The 5,038-nt window shown below is 37.6% G+C and overlaps 1 long non-coding RNA gene across 1 annotated transcript; it reads right to left on the bottom strand.

The window, feature by feature from the left end:
- Positions 1 to 19: 19 nt before the first annotated feature.
- Positions 20 to 4,530, bottom strand: LOC106964271 (uncharacterized). Its single transcript, XR_001428364.1, has 3 exons — positions 4,489 to 4,530; positions 4,260 to 4,373; positions 20 to 3,273 (listed from the first exon to the last, which is right to left on the bottom strand). It is a non-coding gene; the product is annotated as an uncharacterized LOC106964271 (long non-coding RNA).
- Positions 4,531 to 5,038: the final 508 nt, after the last annotated feature.

The raw sequence follows: 5,038 nt of genomic DNA, 5'->3' as shown, positions 1-5,038 counted from the left end.
GGACGTTTTTGCCCATTCTTCTTTGCCAGTTCACTCAGATAGAGATCAACTGAGATAAACAGTTTTCAAGTGTCATCTGAACAGAGCTCCTTCTTTGACTGCAGCAACGCCATCACTCATGCTCCTTCCTAATGCGCTCCTTAGGTCTCAGTTAAGGTGTTTAGCCACTGGTTAACAGCTTTGCAGTTGTGTCAGATTATTTCCATTTTATAGTGAGATGCTCGACTTTATCCCAAACCTGTCTGCTGAGATCCTTGAGCTTTAAGACGTTCTTTGTTCTCTAACAAACCCTCTGAGGCCTTCAAAGGACAGACGTATTTATAGTGAGTTTGAATAACACGCAGGTGGACTATTTCTGCTGGACTGGATTTTATTCAACAGATTAAATGAGGTTGAGAACAAAAAAAAAAAAACAACAGTGTTAAGCACTTTGTTTAAAACATGAAGTTGAAAACTAGGCGTTATATTCCATATGCACAACTTTTGTGTTGCTCTGTCACAGCATTATTGAAATCTGTGGTTGCAATGTCAAATTATCGAAAACTTTAAAAAGTATATATAGTTCAGCAACACACTGCATTACTTCCTTCTTTTTGGCTTCATAATAAGCAGCAAAATAAAAGCCATCAGTTGATTAGATTACCTCCTCAGTGTTGACAAGGTGTGCAGAAGCTTGTTAATGACGCAGGTGTGTGAAAACATGTCATAAACTAAATCATGCAGAACATTAGGACCTGAACACTGGGGATAAGGATTGCTTGTGCAACCGTCAATTCTGCAGCAGAAGCTAATGAGCAGCAATCAGCTCAACGCTTCAGATAATGTTTGAACTCATGTCAACATCTTGGGTGTTTTGAGTGTTTTCGGAAACACAGCGAGTAAGAAAAACAAAAAAAAAATCTATATTTGACTGTTACATTAAGGGACTGGAACAGAGAGGCAGCATGTGTTTGCATGTCTGTTACAGAAGTGGGCCAGGAGAAACAACCCACAACGGGCCCCCTCAGCTGTGTCGGCAAACAGGAAACTGGAGTTCAGTCTCAGTTTCACGTAGCTCCATCTGTTTCTTTTGCTCTCGCACACAGTTTTCTCCCTGCTCCCTCAGATCAACCTGAGCCCCCACGTTTCAGCATTCACCTTCTCTTTGCTTCGCACCAAACAGCAAAAAAAAAAAATATAATAATTTCAACCTTTTCCTTGCAGCCCTCCCTTTCTTCTGCTCCCAGGGTGGGCCTCTCTGCCAGACCAGACAGGAGATGGAAGCAGTTACATTATTAAGATGCTTCGGGTGCTGCTGGAAACCTCCAGAGGACGGATGCATGTTTATTCATCCCCCACACTTTCCTCATTGTCCTAATTAGCTCCCAGTCTACCCTAAATTACTATCACAAACAATCTATATTTTTAAGTTGCTAGTCCAAAATATAATTCACCTTCAAGAAATCTGTTAATGTTTTTTTCTAAATATCGTTAGTGCTGTGTTAACTGTAAGAACCGGGCTGAAGCTAACGATTACGTTAGTAAGCGAGTATTGGACGATTAATCAAGTAATCGAATAAAAAAATGGAACAGTCTGCAAATTTTTTATTTAATCACTTAAACGTTTTAGTAATAATTCAATTCCTTTTTTAAATAAGACAAATGAGTTGTCTAAAGGTTTTTAGGCAACATGTGAACAGCTCAGCCCTTTCTGTAATTGACTTGTTTTTTTTTTTTGATAAACTGGTAAGTAATTAGACAGCAAAAAAAATTAATTTTTTTTTTTAAGTAATTTGAAACGGGTGACGCTAAAACTATGCCAGATGAGGAGTTCTGGCATGTTTTTTTGTACAATTTTAGCTTAATTACTGTTTTGATGGTGTTGTTCTTACATCACATGTCATGTTTAAAGTATACTCCGGTTAATTATTCGATTACTAAATTAGTTAATTATTTCAATGATCGATTATCCAAAATTAATCCAATTAATTGTTTCAGCCCTTGTAACAAAGTAATGCAGAATATGGTCTTGCGTTACTGGCTTGATTCACCTTTCTGAAGCAGTTTAAGAAACTTCTTGAAATAAACTGTGGAAGAAATGCTGCAATTATTCCTGCATTGTAAGTTTCTTCTTAGACCGTATAGATCGGAGGGCATCATATAAACTACAGCGGACAGGAAAAAAATCCATACCGCTCCAGTCTTACAAATACCCTGATTAGTGGATGCAAGATAATTAGGGCAAGTATTCAAGTAAAACTAAATAAATAAATACAAAAATAAATAGTGTGAATATAAAATTCTTACTTGTTTTTTTTAAATATGGTCAATCATTAAAACCATTAATCATTTCCTTCCTCTCTCCGACATGAAAACAATTCTAATATTAGGCCATGACATGCTGTTGTGTTTCTCAATAGTTATTTACTAGAGAGAGGCTTTTCTTTGCTTAAAAGTTGTGATATAATGTAATAAAGGCACAAATAAGGTTTCTCCTAGTTACAAAAAAAGAGTTTTAACCACTGCAACAAACACTTATCTGAACGGTAGAAAATTTCAACATTCACAGCTAATTTTGCTGTATTAATGCCTTGCTGTCAACAACTGCCTGAAGGTCTAATCGAATTTTTCTCCCCCCCGTCTGTCCTGAAACAGAGACCGGCTCCAAACATGCTTGCTCAGCCCAATAAAAGGATTTTTTTTTTTTTTTTTTTTTTTTACAAACACTGGCCTGAGGAGACAAAAATAAATAGTGAAGCTTTAACAGAACCAGAGTTTAAAACCTGCAAGCTAAGCCCAGTCTTCTTCACAACGTCTTCTAAGGCAATTCCCTTTATGCATTTGTATTGTTTGTTATTTGATTTATTTTTTCTTTTATTCTGAGATTCTTTCTCACCTCCGTTCTCCTAGGTAAGCCTGTGGAGCCGACAGGGAGACCTGAGGAGGAGCTGCATCATCCCTACATCATCCACATTCAGCTCAGGCGGTTCCGACCACCCGGCTCCAGATATTTTCATTTTCAACTTTAAATGTTTCACCTTAATTCAGCTTCATGCTTTTTATTCTCACACAGAGATCAAACAGTGGCTCTCTGGGATTTTCAAAGCGCCTCTATCTAAGGAGACAAAAATACAATTTCTTATCCTTAAAGTAAGTTTGCTTCTTATTTACAAAGCAGAAAGCACAGTAGACTAAGCTTTTTATGTGTAAAAACAACAACATTTTGCTCTTAAAGAGTAACAAAACAGGTTTTTGAAACTTCAAACACTTACCTTTGGTTATCTGTTCTGTGGTCTGTAACAAAAGAGAAAAAAAATGAATGAAGATTTGACCTACGACACCAAAATACAAATATTTCAAAGAATTGGATTTATGCAAAGCAGAAAGGCAAGTGGGACGTTTACTGCCATGTTCACATTAAGTGTGATGGAAGCCTAGAGAAAAATAGAAAAAACACCCAGAATGCCAGGCGAACATATTCCAGAATATTTCTTTTTTTTTTCTTTATTCAGTATTAATATTACACTCAAACATACTGATGTGCTTCTTTAAAGAAAAAGTTAGCAAATTATAAAGAGTTTGTCCTTCATTTTATCAAAAGAAAATCCAGCCTCTTGATACAAGAGCTTTGTAAAAGCAATATGAAAAGAGGGTGAATATGTTTTATAGGCACTATAGTAATGCATGATGAGGGAAAATGTCTTTATATTACACTGCACTTAAAATGCAACTGTTGCAGGTTCTGTAGCTGTACTGAACACACCTGTGCGAACCCAAGACTTGAGCAATTGATGAATAAATGAAAAGAAACACACACTGCGTAACAAGAGATGTGATGCAAAACTTATATTTTACCCCCCAAAAGAGATGGTTTAAGTTCCATAATTAAACTATATTTCACAATTAAAAAAATATATTTAATTAAACTTAACTGATCCAAAACACCATAAATGAGTTTTGCGGAGAAATGTTTAATGAGTCGCTCCCTCTATCTACTGCTGATAAGGCAGTGGAGCTAAAATGGCCTGACCCTGCATTAAAACTGAGGTCTTACGAAGATGTTATAAAATCTTATAACATCAGATTTTATTAAACAATAAGTAGAAACAATTAAAGCTCGACTACATGAAGAGATTTTATGTTGGTACTGCTATTAAAACTCGTGCGCCACAACAGGAAGCTTTTCAGTCTGGGTTTTCAGACTTTTGATGGAGGAGTGTGCATGTTTGCGGCTCTCTCTGTGCACGGCGTGTTGGGTTATACGGTGACCCTGAGCTGACCTTAGGAGAGAGGCTGCGTGCATGCATGGATGTTTTTCTAAAACCCTGCAATGGCCTGGCGATCTGTCGAGGTTATACCCTGCCTTTCACCAGATGGGATAAGCCTCAGCTTCACTGAACGGGATTAAGTGAGCAGGAAAAAAAAGAAGAAGAAGAAAAAAAAAGCTGATGAATGAATAAATGTAGGGAAGAGACACAATTCAAAACAGAACTTGGACCGAATGCTCACCTTTTTCTGTGCAGCTTCTTTCTTTTTCTTCTCTTCTTGTTTTTTCTTTTTCTTATCTTCCATCAAATGTTTTTCTTCTTGTGTTTTTGCTTCTTTTCACAGCTAAAACATATAAAGACAAGGAAGGACAAAGCTTAATCTTAACCACCTGCAGCGTTGATAAGTTCTTCACAGGACACCAGAGAATACCAGGGCTGTGCCCGACTTCTTTCTCATATTTTAAAAACACATTTAAAATCGTTATTTCACTACCTCTGGTAATTAAGAGAACGTCAGAAGTTGATGACAGTCAACGACGCGAGCACAGCTTAAGACAGCTGTGCTTTTACAGCCAGGAAAGAGCCTCCAAGCTATTTTTGCGAGCTCGAAAATTCAGCAGTTCAAACTGGCTCTTGTTGTGAATGGCTGATGGAAGTTGTGGGTGGGCACCATTTCAAAAGGGGCACATCAGACTGGTCAACCCACGGCTGCCGACTGTCTCAACAAACACCGAGCCTGACAAGCGCACTCACTGGGTGAGAAGTTAACCTGCTCTGTGTTGGCTGCAGAC

This window comes from Poecilia latipinna, unplaced genomic scaffold (assembly GCF_001443285.1).
Source record: "Poecilia latipinna isolate Pla-1442-1.1 unplaced genomic scaffold, P_latipinna-1.0 Scaffold1649, whole genome shotgun sequence".
In the NCBI taxonomy this organism is placed as follows: Eukaryota; Metazoa; Chordata; class Actinopteri; order Cyprinodontiformes; family Poeciliidae; genus Poecilia; species Poecilia latipinna.
This window is presented reverse-complemented; position numbering and strand designations above follow the sequence as displayed.